The following is a 15,015-nucleotide window of genomic DNA, read 5'->3' as shown; positions in this document are numbered from 1 at the left end:
ACCCCTTTAGTAGTCCCTCAGTGGATTCTTACTGAGGTGGACAATTTTTTTTTGAGTTTGTATGGGCAGGATAAGATCGTATGAAGAAAAAAGTAATGTATCAGGACTATGCGTATATACGGGGGGGGGGGGGGTGGGGGTGAGAATTAGAAGTGAATATCAATGTGGGCAGTTAGCCTTGCAGTTTGTTTGGCATTTTCGTGCCGTGTTCAGTGGCGCACGCAGGATTTTTTCAAGGGGGGGGGGGGGTTAAAATCGGGCCCAAAATTTTGCAACGACTCAGCCAGCCGCTGAAGGGGGGGGGGGGGGGGGGGGGGTAAGAGGACACTATTTTGGGGGGGTCTAGAAATTTGAAAATTTGACATTTTGTTCTGTTGGGGGGGGGGGGGGGGGTAAGGTCACCTTTTTTAGGTCAGCCATTGGCATAATTTGTTTTTGTTTTAATTTATTAAAAAAAATAAAAATAAAAATAAAAAGGGGGGGGGGGTCATAAAAAACAAACACATAACATACACATACAAAAACTCAAGGGGGGGGGGGGGTTTAGCCCAAGGTTTAATACTGTTTTGATATTGAATGAAATCAACATAACCATTACTGGGAAAAGTTTGTGCGCGTATGCGTGTATGTGTTTTGTGAGAAAGAGAGACAGAGGCAGAGAAAGATGGAGAGGGAGAGAGAGAGAAAAGGATACTGAGAGACACAGAGATATGTATATATAGAGAGAGTATGTGTGTATGTGTGTGTGTGTGAGAGAGAGAGTGTGTGTGCGTGCGTGTGTGCGTGTGTGTGTGTGTAAGAGGGAGAAAGAGAGAGAGAGAGAGAGGGAGAGGGAGAGAGAGAGAAATATATGTAAACAGTCACCATGGTATTCGAGAGAACGAGTTTTTTCTATTGTATTTAGTCGATACAAGGAGTTAGAACGAAGGCCAAATACACGTGTAATGCTGTTTTAACTGGGAAAGGGGAAAGAAAACAACCTTTGTCCTGTATTCAATCATTTTTTAAGCAACATCATGTAACAGGTTTCGCTGGACTTTGAAATACTACAACTTTTGACGCTTTCATGTATTTCCAAATCAGTTTGGCAAAGTAGCGAGGCAGAATATACGACTTTGGCATAATGAATCGTCCCTTATTTCGAAAGTGGATTTCCTGACCAGAACATTGAAACTTCTATATTTTGTTCTTCTCTTGTTGAAAACAAGTGCAGAAAAACACCAAGCTCAGTGAAACATAATACATTTTTCACGATGTTGTTCTTGTTGTTTTTGTTGTCAAGATATTGAAATAATAAAACAAGGGCAAGAGCACAACGGGAAGGTGAAAGGGACATCAAAATCGAGTAGTAGTAGTATATCACCATATAACTTTTAAGAACGAGAATCATTTTATTTCAGGCTTTATCGAAGTAAACACGATATATTCACTCTCCACCATACCGTGGTATTATGGCCTTCGTGATATACAATGATTCAGCTGTATATTTCAAAGAATACTATTTGAGTTTGATCTAGATGACAATGATAATATCTAACAGTCGGTGTGTATCGGTGTGTGAATATTATACCGTGGAAGTCCTGTTTGGATATTGATTGATTCGAATTGTTTTTGTGAAAGCAACGGACTCACCGAGTGGAGGATTCCCAAAATCGGAAAGTTTCATAGGCGTAAGTGAATTGTGATGACGTGTACAACTATTTTGTGCAGGACATTAAATAACCTTTCATGCTTTAAACTAGTTTGGTTCGGTTGAAGGTGGTTTGATGGTGATGGATTCTTTTACCGGACTGCTAAGAAAAAACGTGTTTGCTTGTAAGTATTAGCGACCAGGGGATGCTACGGCTGTAAGTCCTTTTGCATTGTTTTGTAATTGAGGATTAATGACAAACCAATGGGCACTAGCGCACAGAATTGATTACGAAACCGGGACCTCGCGGTTACAAGACTGTTCTACCACTGAGCCATCGTGCCCATCTTTACTGGTCGTTTGCAGAGTACTGAATAATTTTGATAAAACATGGAATGTGATAAACAAAATAATAATACTTATTTATTCATAATTATTAAATCAGTATAAGCGTTATATTTGAGGAACATATTGACCCGAGATGTAGATTCGAGAACGTTGGTTAATCGATTACAGTTATGAAGACTCGACAAACGATTCCAAAACATGAACGTTTCATATTTCATGTAATTTAAATTCTCAAATTATAGAATGACCTGTAACGGTATGTTGAAATATTGGTAAATGCATTTCCCTTTTTTAATTTCCTTCCATTACAGCCTTTATTAGTATCCCTAATGAAATGGTGCACATATATTGTTTTTTATTTGTCATGATTCTGCATGGGGCATATAAAACCAATTTGGACAAAGGAGATAGCTGTCGAAATAAATTGTACATTTAGGGATGCAAAGGACAAGACTTAATGTTTAATCCATCTTTTTCTTTTCTTTCTGGAATCTAGAATGGTTTGACATGCTGGATGCTGGATACCCGAAAAGCTCTTCTGAACTCCTCCCCATGGCAACGTAAAATGGATGGCAACTTGATGACTAGAGAATAACCCGTCTGATATCAAGGAGGAAAACATCCCAGCTCTCTCTCTAATGGAAAATGGAATTCAATTTGTATAATCATCATGCTTCGCTTATACCAAGAACCTGGTCCAGATGCTGCAAAAGTATAACATTTCCCAAGTAAAGCGTCTGAATTACAACTCCTAGAATTATCCTCCCCGAAGAGTAACTCCGTGGTTCCATGGTTAGGCATCTTTGGCATCATCCAATGAAAGCCATCAGAAACATCTATTAAACGCTTTGCAAAATTCGAGATATGCCTCAAATCAGCTTTAATCTGACTGGATAGAATGCAGAAAAATAAAACAAATATGAATAGACTCTCGATGTGTACTGTGTCTAGATTCGCAGTGGTTATGGTAATATTGCAATATGTGTATTCTTATCCATCCTGGGGCGGCGATTTGCTTTTCTTAGTTGAGTTTGTTTGGTCATTTTATCTCGTAAAGCGACTATACTTTACAGAAGTCGAACTTAGTGAATCTAAAAACGAGCTCGTTGAAAATCAGAGATTACTTTCAACAGAAAAGCATGAAATTATCCGAGAGGTTAGAGGTATGTTACGAAACGAATGTGATAGTCATCAACAGACTAAACAGAAACTCAAATTGTCAGATGCGAGTCTCTGTCAAAGTAATGCTTTAGTGAATAAAACAAAACATGAAAACTCTAAATTGATATTTGAGACCCTCGAAAAGAAGACTGAAATAATGGAATCAAACAGGAAACTCTCAGCAACGCAGAAGCATCTGGAGAAATTGCGGACCGAATTGGTCCAGTTGAAAGATGCCGAGAGTCGACTGGTGCAGAAAAACGCAGAACTCTATGATAGTAACAGGAAACTCTTCGAAACGGAAACAAAACTTGGTAGGACCGAAGCTGCACTTACTGCCAAACAAAGAGCTCTTGAGAATGCCCAAGCCAAGATGATAAAACGGGACCCAGATACTCCATGCAGTATCTGTATAGATTCCGAAAGGAACGCTGCTCTGGTGCCTTGCGGACATGCAAGCACATGTTACGATTGCTCTCTGAAACTCCACGCAAGACAGAATGCGAAATGTCCAGTTTGTCGTCAATCCATCAATCAAATTCTTAGAATTTATTTATGAACAAGCATATGGAAAGCTAATAAATTGTTTCTTTGATCAGTACATAATGAACTAGAAATGCAATCGTGTCAGAACGATGTGCGTGCAATGACGCCGTGTTTCTACGTGTCAAACGAAAGAGCTTCTCTCGGACTATCCAGAGCACGAAGTCTGTAGCTTCTGTGATATTGGAGATAGGTAGGGCGAAAGAAAGGCATCAACAGTGACCTTGATGGGATGGTACTTTGCCTACGAAGTTTGAAAGAAATTGGGATAGGGGAAAGAACCTAGAAAGGGCTCGCAAGCACTGCGTGCACAAACCAATGGGATTTGGTGCATGTTTGACATTGCAATCAAGTTCGTTCTGGGGGCCAAAAGCGTGAACCCGATATGCCCCATAGACAATGCGTGTAATGAATGGGCGGAAAACGTGCAGGATCTGTATTATGGCCGGAGTTAAGTTGTTTTTTTTCTCTCTCTCTTTACGTCTTTTTATGGGCCGTATTTGGTATCATTAGAAAGAGAATTTCATGGTTGTTATTGTAAACCACTCTCTTTTTTTCTATGATAATCCTATCGAAACACGTGATGTAAAATAGATGTATAGGACAAAATGGCGTCTTAAATGGCCCCCCTGACCAATTTCAAAAATCCGGCCAAGCGGTGCCCTGCGTATTGGAACTCGGCATGTCACTGCAAATTTTCAAGGAAAAAAAAGGACGTTTAAGGGGCGAAAAGCAGTCTGAAAAAATGACGTCATAGCCGAAACGTGTTAGGTTCGGGCGGAAACTCGGCGGAATTCGTGTAGTGATCTTTGTTCAAATGCGATTTACTCACAATTTTCTGTGTGAACATATATAATACTTGGTATCATCCGAAAGGGCACTTCATTGCGGTCAGTTTGACACCATTGTTAACTGCGCGCAATGTATTGCGCGCATTGAACGGTCTATTACGTAATCCATAGTAAATTCATCATTTTTGGCGATAACTTTGCGCTGACATATTCGAATTTTACCAAACTTGGTAAACAGTTGTCACGTATATGGATACATATGTCTGCAAAGTTTCATTGATGTAGGTATAACGATCGCCATTTTAGAGCAAGTTGAAGTTATTTCTCAATTTTCTTGAAAATGGCGAATTTGGAGGGCAATTTTCTCAAATTTGGTCAGTGATAGGGTATATAATTTTGTATATGGCTGGAAAGGGCATATCTTCAAGTATCTAAATCCAAAAAAGGGTACGGGTTTGCCAAGCCATTATGGAGATACGGCCACAGACAGAAAGCCAATTCCCAGAACTTTAGAGGGCGCTATTTATGTTGTGTAAAGCCATTGGAGCGTGAAATTTGGCATGGCTATATGCAATTATGAGATAAAGATACTGTGAGATTTAAATACAAAACGGAATTTATATGATAAAGTTATGGCAGTTTTAGATTATTTAGGGGTCCATTTTTCAAGAACTTGAGAGATTTTTGACGGAGTCGGTTTTAGATTTGAATTTCGAGTATGAAGATGGCATTTTGAAGGTCAGGTTATCCGTCGCAGATAAAAGAACATCTCTTAGACTATCTAGAGGAATTTGTTAGAAGTTTGTAGGATCTAGGATAGTGGAGATAGGAAGGAAGAAAGAAAGGCCTTAAAATGGACCAGAAACGGACAAAATGGCGCCTGGACGGTTATGCATGAGTGATTTCGAAAATCGAAAAAGTAGGTGACCTTGATGGGATGCTAGAGATTACGCCTATGAAATTTGAAATGAAAAGGACATGAGGAAAGCACCTTACTAGGAATAACAAACACTACGTGCAAAACGAATGGAATTTCCGGACGATAAGGATAAGGATAAGGATAAGTATATTAATGGGGCAGAATGTGAACGAAAACAAGGCAATGACGAAGGGTCGTCATTGCAATTATAAGCATGATTCAGTATTGTTTAAAGACTCTGTGGGTTAGTGGGATAGGTTAAATACTTAGAAGTACTATTATATCCTATGGTATAATCAGGCGCGTACGCAGGGGGTGGGGGGGGGGGCGGTGTTTTGGGGGTCAACCCCCCTCAAATAGCTCTCTCTACCCCCCCCCCCCCCACCTTAATGAGCGAAATGTCGGTCGGCGCGATTTCCAAATTTTGAACACCCTCCTCCTTGAAAAGATCCTGCGTACGCCACTGGATATGATGGTCAAGTCTTGCTGAAGCCCCTTTCACACACGGATCTGCGTAGAGTTGCGTAGTGTGGCGTAACGACTACGCCGAAATTAGGCTGCGTATTCATGACAAAAAATGTTGCGCCGGCGTAGTCCCTGCGTAGGTTATGCGTAGGCTTGTGTACGATGGCGTATGGTTACGTACCATGTGTATAGGCACCGCGTACCTACGGCGTATTCAATTGGCGTACCTACGCGTACGATTGCGTAAAACAAGCGTAGGGTAGCGCACGTTTACATAGGCCTGGCGTACAGGTTTGCTTACGGTTGCGTACTATTTCGCAGGCTTGGCATACTGTAGCGTAGTGTTGCGTAGTCATGCATACAAAATGCATATTTTCTGCGTCTAGTGTTTACGCCGAAAGTACGCCAAAAAAAAAAAATCAAGTTTATTTTTTGTGTCCATCTCGTGTACCTCTTACCGTCCCTCAGCGTTTAGTAACGAAGGCCAGCGTAGCCGTAGGGCAGCGTATGCTCGGCGTAGTCGGTACGCAGCACTAGGCAACTCTACGCATGGCTCGTATTATGAAAGGGACTGCATGCTCAGATAAGCATGAATACAAATAGGCCTACCTCTCAAAACCATAATTCGAGAAGGTGACAAGAAGGTAATCAAAGACTGCAGTGCCTCATTATATTATCTATTTTTTGTTTTGTCTTTTATATACACAATTTTATAGCGATCTACATCTTTATAACGCCAATATCGTAATCATATGGGCTGGAGAATGGGGAGGAAAGGGAGGGGGGGGGGGGGGGCTAATCTCGAGAATATTGAAAATGCCCTCTGTCACCTAATATTTGGGCAGCGTGGTGGTCCCTATGTATTTTCATGTGTTATATTTAAGTAATAATGATTTCTATGAGTGACATGGTTGTTTTTATACGCTCAAGGGGAGGTTACGTAATCGTGCTATCGCCCCGAGGCGTGTCGAGTGGTGATAGAACGATCATGTAACCTCCCCGAGAGCCTAAACAACTATGCCTCGAATATTAAAGCAGTTGTTATAACTTCTATATACCAAAAAAGGTCATAGAATACATGTGCGACTTTAAAATCATGGTAATCAAGTTTGTTTACGCTATCGAGACCTAGTCTTAATAGGGTGTCTGGTCGCGCACCACTCGAGCTTGTGTGCTAAAATCCTTCCCTTGGGATTGCACGCATATACGTAAAATGCCAAAACGGGTAAATAGTCTTTTGAAAAGTGCCCTAGAGCTTTTCTCAAAAGACTATTGACCGGTTTTGGCATTTTGCGTTTCTTTACGGGAATGGCTAAAATTACGACTCCAATTTCGACCAATCAGATGGCTTGATTTCTAAATTAATTTCATTAATATATCATGAGTGCAACACAATGCATCAACAGGAGTCGTCACTATGATGATCATCTACTCAAAATAGTGAATTGAAAGAGACTTCAGATCCTGGCGCCGGGTTAGCCTATACGTGGTTTTGGTCAAGGTATTTGTATTTCTTAAGGGGTAGGTCTAGGCTTATATGAAGGGGTTTTTAATAGAAACAGACAATTGAGACGAACAGTTCGGTGTGAGTTTGAGCAGTCCGATTTTCTAAAAATCTGAATGTTTTAATTTTTGTAGTTGCGATTAATCAAACACGAATTGGCAACTACGTGACGTATTTTGCGAGGTTCCCTCGAGGCAATGACGGCTTCACGGTCGAATTTCATCATAACCTTTGGCCAATATATAGGAGGAGACCTTAGTAGAGGTATTGAAAGAAGCTTACGTTATATAGGGGAAAACTGTCAACATCGGGCAGGATCAGATCGTAAAAAGATTGTTTCTAAATAATGTACCGGGACCACGTGTACCAGGTGGGGGGGGGGGGGGGGGTTAGAATTAGAAGTGAATATTATTATTTATTTTTTAAAATAATTTTTATAATTTACTTGTCTAGCTTTCTCTCTTGTATATATCGTAAATATTTCTCTCCTATTTCTAGTTTTACTCCAATTTGCTCTTATCATTATTGTAAGTTCTTAATTTGCTGTAAGTTTTCCTTACTTCTGTACTATCCATTTTCATGTTTTCTATGTCTTAAGGGACCCCTCTATAAAACAGCATTGTTATGCTAACAACGCTGAGTAGGGACATCCCTCCGTCTTCCTTTTGATAAGTGTGTCTTTATGATTGTAAATGTATATTTGTTGATGTTTTTTAAATGACGAAAAATAAATACAATACAAATAAATACAATACAATACAATATGAATGTCAGCAGGTCACCTTGTTGTGTGTATGGTGTTTCGTGTATTTGTGTGGGTGGAGTGGGAGGCTTTGGATGGGATGTGAGGGGTATGTGTGTCGCATGGTGGGGGCAGTAGTGTGTTTGGTTGGATGGGGTATTTTTGTTTTATATTACAACTGATTTCATATTTTTTCATTAATCGTCCAATCTATGTAATGAAAATGTTTTGAATTTATGGCAAGGTGAAAAACAACTATATGTTACTTCTAAGATTGATTTGTATTGTTTGCAATCAATTTAAAAAAACTATTGAAAACAATGTATGTTATTGTGGTTTGTAAGAATATGCAAATGTGCATGTGTATGTGTGAGGATGAGTATGTGTGTGTGAGTGAAAGAGAGAGAGAGAGAGAGCGAGAGAGAGTGAGTGAGAGAGAGAGAGAGAGGAAGATCTATCTAAATTGTCACCCTGGTCATGGAGAGAATGGTCTATTTTCTATTATATCAAGTCGACAAGAACGAAGGACACGTAAGCGTATAATGTTATTTTAAATAGAAAAGGGGAAATCAAAGACCCTTTGTCCTGTGTTGAATCATTTTCAAGCACCAACGTAAAATCGGTTTTGCTGTAATTCGAAACAACCTGAAAGTTGACGCTTTCATGCATTTTCAAATAATTTTGGCAAAGTATCGAGGCACAGAAAACTATAGTGGAATATATCGTCCATGATCTCGTTAACTACTTCGAAAGTGGATGTATGAAACAGAACATCGAAACTCCTAATACTTTTTCTTCCTCTTCTCTATGGTGAAAAGACGTGCAGAAGAACACATCAAAGTACGTAAAACATTATTCATTTTGTATGATTTTCTTCTTGCAATTTGTTGTTGTCAAGATATTAAAATAATAAAAAAATAAGGGCAAGAGCACGATGGGAAGGAGAAAAGAAGAGCAAAAGCGGGAAGTATATCATCATGTAACTTTTTACATTAAATTTTTTTTTTTTAAAAGCCAGAAAGAAAGCCAGACTTTAGAATTAATCACAATAGATTCGCTTTTCATCATAGTAGTGACAATGGCCTTCATGATCTACATGGCAGCAGCTGCAGTATATTTTAGAGCATAATAGTCGAGTTTGATCTACATGGTAAATTAAATAGGTGACAATAACATATCTATTAGTAGATGCATATCGGTGTCTGAATATTTTACCCTGCAATTCCTATGTGGATATTGATTGTTTCGAATTTGTTTAATGAAAGCGATGGACTCACGGAGTGGAAGACTCCCCAAATCGGAGAGTTTCATAGGCGTAAGTGAATTTGGATGACATGTACAACAGATGTGAGCAGTTTATGATAATTGCTTGATTAGAATAGATTGTTATGCTTTATACTAGTTCGGTTCGGTTTAATTTAGTTTGATTGTGATGGTTTGTTTTACGGGACTTCTTTAAGTCCTCTCCGATTGTTATGGTATTGGGGAATAGCACCCAGATTTGATTATGCTACGTTTACACTATGTTTCCGGCGGCCACGGCAGCCCCGTTTGACCTGAATGTAGTGCGCCGTTGGATTTCAGCCATTTTTTTCTCTGTATTCAAGTTTTGTTAGGTCTTGTCAAGTTTTCTCACGGTCTTTCAAAGTATCCGTGACGGACGTGCGGGGAAAGGGGCTTCTCAGTCCCGGAGGCTCAAAGGCGCAATACGTTTCGGCCCCGGTCTACCACGGATGCCAGTACTTTGCCTCCCTGCCCGTCACGTTCTGATGGGGTCCCTCACGTTTATCACGTTCTGATCAAGGTCTGACGAGTTGTTTACGTTCTGTCAAGGCTTTCTACGAATGAAACGTGGGCGCTGGGCAGTTATTGAGCACGTTTGTGCCCACGGTATTAGAAGAAGGCCTCCCAAACAAAAGCAATCATTGTATCTTGAGATTTCGACGAGACAACAACATGAATTCCCAAGATGGAGAAGATTTTGTGTTTGCATGTTTGCTGGGTGCATACATCCAGTCTTTGCGTCAGCAAGAAGAAGGCTAGCAGTAGTTGCAGAGAGAGAAGGCCAGAGTTCAGGAGGCAGTACAAAGGCGAAGAAGGCGGATGAGTAGGCCAAGGGTGCGCAAATGGCTATCGGAAGATAGAAGGCGGCAGCTGGACCACAACTCAACGCTTTCGAGAACTATCTGAGGATGCCTCCATGCAGATCGAGCTCTTCCATGATATCCTGGAAAGAGTAACAGCAGCCATCGAGAGACAAGACACGAGCTTCCGTTCTGCCCTACCAACTCTCAGTGAATCTGAAACATCTGGCCACTGGGGACAATTACTCGTCACACTCCTATGCGTTCCGGTGCAGTAAAGCAGCCATCTGCCATATGGTGCCAGAAGTGTGCAAGGCCATCGAGGAAGCCCACAAGGACGCAGTGTTTGCCGTTCCTGTGACGCCCGATGAGTGTAGAGCCCTTGCCCACTAGGAGTATGAATTAGACAAGCTGAATGTGCCTCATGCAGTGGGAGCTCTGGACGGGAAGCGTGTTGCCATCAGCAAGTCACCCAACACAGGCTCCTTGTACCACAACTACAAGAGGTTTTCAGTACCCCACTCCTCGCCTTGGTGGGTGCCCAGTATCATTTGATATGGATTCAAGAATGTGGAGTGGGACACATGTCTGATGCCCAAATCTCTAAATCTCTAGACCACTCGCGCCATGTCACAACATAGTAGAGCACAACGCGATATAGCACGCAGGGCCGTAAACCGTCACACGCTGAAACGCGCCGTGATTGAACGCAACGAAACAGCTACCATACACCCTAGCTTGCCATGAGAACCGTGGCAAAACGGAACGCCTCCAAGTTTTGTTACGGCCCATACCGTACTGTCACGTTTCGTTGCGTTCACCCCGTTTTACTACGGCCTACCAGGTTTCTCATCCACACCGTGACTGCCGTGACAAATTTGTTGACAGTTTAAAAATTTGGTCCGGCATCCACGGCAATCACGGCCTGTCAAATTTGCCTATTCCCTCCCCCCCCCCCCCCTCCCCGCGTTGTCTCACGTCCATCCCGTTTTGTCCACGGTGGCCTAAAACGTGATTGCTGTGGCCACTGGGAACATAGTGTAAGCGTAGCATTACGAATCAGGGACCTCCGGGTTACACAACTGCTTTACCACTGAGCCACCGTGCCCAGTTTACTGTTAATTGGTAGGGTATTGAAGAAGTTTGATATAACATGGAATGTGATATAACAAATAGTTATCTTTACAGTCTCATATAATATAAGCTGTGCGAGCGTTATTCTTGATAAACATTTTAAAGTTAGATGAAGATTCGAGTACGTTGACTAAACAATTACGGTTTCAAAGATTTGCAGATAAATGTACCATTCTAAACGATGAAAATGTCATTTTTCATGTGATAACAATTCTGAAGTTACAAAATGGCCTGTAGTTGTTTGTTGAAATGGTTTTAGATGCATGTCCCCTCGTGATTACCCGTGCATTACAGCCTAGATAATATCCCTAATGAACAAACCATTGCACATTTATTGTTTTTATTTGTCTTGATCCTGCATGAGCCACATAGAACAGACGTGGACAAAGAAGAAATGTCATGTGTCGTTTGATTTGAGCAATGCAAAGGACAATGTGTATTGTTTAATACTTTGTTTCTTTTCTTTCTGGAATCTAGAATGGTGTGACAAGCTGGATGCTGAATAACTGACAAGCACTTCTAACTCTGCTGTCACCATGGCAACGTAAAATGGATGGCATCTTAATGACTAGAGAAAACCGGTCTGATATCAAGGAGGAAAACATCCAAGCTCTCTAATGGAAAAAGGAATTCAATGTGTACAACTATTATGCTTCGCTAATACCAGTAACTTGGTCCAGATGCTGCAAAGATATTCCATTTCCCAAGTAAAACGTCTGAATGACAACTCCTAGAATTATCATCACCGAAGACTATAGCTCCGTTATTCTATGGTGAGGCTTCTTGAGTATCATCCAATGAAAGGCACCAGCAGAGTCTAGGAAACCCTTTGCAACATTCGAGATATACCTCAGATCAGCTTTAATCTGACTGGATAGAATGCAGAAAAATAAAACAAAAATGGATGCACCCTCGATATGTAATGTGTATAGCTATGGAATTATTATGATATCATTGCAGTATATGTTTTCTTATCCAACCTGGATCGGCAATTTGTTTTTCCTGTTTGAGTTTGTTTGGTCAGTTTTCCTCCTAAAGCGACTATACTTTACAAAAGTGGAATTAATAGAAACTAAAGACAAGCAGCGTTTATTTCCAAAAGAAACGGAGAAATTGAAGCTGCAGAGAACGTTTCAAGGTTATAACAAAAGAATACTGATTAAGTTCATGGCACAGATCACAGATTTGAAAGGCAGATTCCAAAACGAATGGGATAGTCATCGGAAGACTAAACAAAAACTCAAACTGTCGAATGCGAGATTATATGAAAGTATTCCTTTAATCAATAAAAAACAAATCGAAATCGACAACCTGTTGTTTGAGATCCAAAGTTTGAAAAAACGGGAAACAGATACCCCCTGCAGTATCTGTCTTGATTCCAATAGGGACTCTGCTCTGGTACCTTGCGGACATACAAGCACATGTTACACTTGCTCTCTGAAACTCCACAGAAGAGACAATGCGAAGTGCCCAGTTTGTCGCCAATCTATTCACCAAGTTCTTCAAATTTATTTCTGAACCTGCATAAAGAAAGCTTATACAAGATTAATCTTGATCAGTACATAAAATGAATGTTTATAGGACAATTACCCCCTGGGCAATCTTCCGCCGGAAAGTTACCACCTGAGGACAATCAACCCCCATGAATTACCCCCAGAAATATACCCCCTATAGGACAATTACCCCCCCCCCCCTCCCCGAGCCCGGAAAATTCTTTCCTAGGACAAGCATCCCCCGTGGAAAACTATCTTCCCCCGAGGATAATTACTTCCCGAAAAAAATTCTTTTATTAAAACCAACTTCTTATCACGCTGCACTTCCATTTTAACGAGCAGGGGGTATTGTCCTCGGGATGGTTGTCCCTGGGTATCTTGGGGCGGTGGTGGTAATTGTCCTTAGTTTTTGTTTTTAGGGGTGGGGGTAATTTTCTACGGGGGGTAATTTGCCGGGGGTTGCCCAGGGGGTAAATGTCCTGATTCGAAAATGAATTTTGAGCATGCTTTAGTAATGTCTTAAGACTCTGTGGGTTAGTGGGTTAGGTCAATTACTTAGAAGTATTATTGTATCCTGTGGTGTAATGGCCTTGTCTTATTTAGACTGCATATTAAGATAATATTACATATTAGATAATTTAATTACTCATTATTCCTAAGTTTCATTTGAGGTGTTCACACTTGTACAAGCATTACTTTTTAGTGGACCCCTCTGTTTCCAACATGTATTTCTTAAATTTGTTTTAAATGCTTATAATTGATTTGTAATGTTTTGTTGGAAACACGAATAAATTTGAATTTGAATTTGAATAAGCATGAAAACAAACCTTGCCTACCTCGCAAAACCATAACTCGAGAAGGTGACTAGAAGTTATTCAAAGATTACACTGCCTCATAATATTAACTAGTTTCTGTTTTGTCTTAAATCTATATACACAAGCTGATAGCCATATTCATACTGGCTGGAGGGGGGGGGGTGGCTAATGTCGAGAATATTGAAAATACAATCTGACACCTAATACTTGGTCTGTGTGTAATTGTCATATCTTATATAAATAAAGTATGCTTTAATGACGATTTGAATGGTGTTGTCGTGTATGTGTGTGGCCCCGAGGGTGGCTGTTGGGTTGTGTGAAGGTGTTCTCGCGTGTGAATTTATGTTATTGTGGTGTGTACACTTGTGAGAACGGATGAGTTGCGAAAGCAAGGTAGTGAAGTTGTTGGGGAATTTTATTTGATTTTCTGCATTTTATCCAAAAACAATGACTCCATAAAAAAAGAATATGTAAACGTATTTGTATAATTCCAATATGCAAATAATAATATCTTCATGTTAAGATGTGATTTACATATATACATATTACAGGGGAACTGAATATTTCTGTAATATAGTATTACGAATTTAACGAATTATCTTTAATATCTGTGGAAAAGTGCAAAAGAACGCCATCATATATAAGCAAAGCTTGAAAAGAAAAATCTCAAGGTGAAATTTAAATGGAAATGTGTGCATACAATCTTTGTGTATGAGTTTATGTGTGTCTTGTGAGTGAGTGTACGTTTGTTGTGTGTGTGCGTTTGCGTGTGTGTGTTTGCGTGTGTCCGTTAAATGTCCGTTAAAATACAGCGCATAATGTGGATAAAACGTCTTTTATATGGAGAGAAAAGTTTGGGATGGAAATTGTTTTTTGATCATTGCTTACAGTTTGTGGGTGGTAGATTTATTTTTTTATGTGATTATGATTTAAACAAGATTAAACTCGTTTTAGATATTCCACCATACTATATGGAAATGTTGCAAGCATGGCAAGAGACAAGTAATTTAAGATATTTGGAGGGTTATATTAATCCAATTATTTTTGATAATCAGAATATATGTATAAATGGAAAAAGTATATTTGATAGATACTTGTTTGAAAGAGGGATTGTTCAACTGAATCATTTGGTTGAGAAAGGTCATGTTAAGCCTGTTAAATATTTTATGAACCTCGGTATGAAAGGTAATAATTTGCTTATGATTATTGATATTTATGATGCGATACCCAGGTTATGGAAGGATGATTCAGGGTTAATAGAATTCCTCGAGGTTGATTTGATAAGCTTTAATACTTATTTCCATATTTCTAGTAAAAAAATACAGTTTGTGGATGTGGGTTCAAGAACAATCTATGATTATTTCATCAAAGCACTGCAGCGAACGT

The sequence above is a fragment of the Strongylocentrotus purpuratus genome, unplaced genomic scaffold (genome assembly GCF_000002235.5).
Source record: "Strongylocentrotus purpuratus isolate Spur 01 unplaced genomic scaffold, Spur_5.0 spur5_scaffold_16, whole genome shotgun sequence".
In the NCBI taxonomy this organism is placed as follows: Eukaryota; Metazoa; Echinodermata; class Echinoidea; order Camarodonta; family Strongylocentrotidae; genus Strongylocentrotus; species Strongylocentrotus purpuratus.
This window is presented reverse-complemented; position numbering follows the sequence as displayed.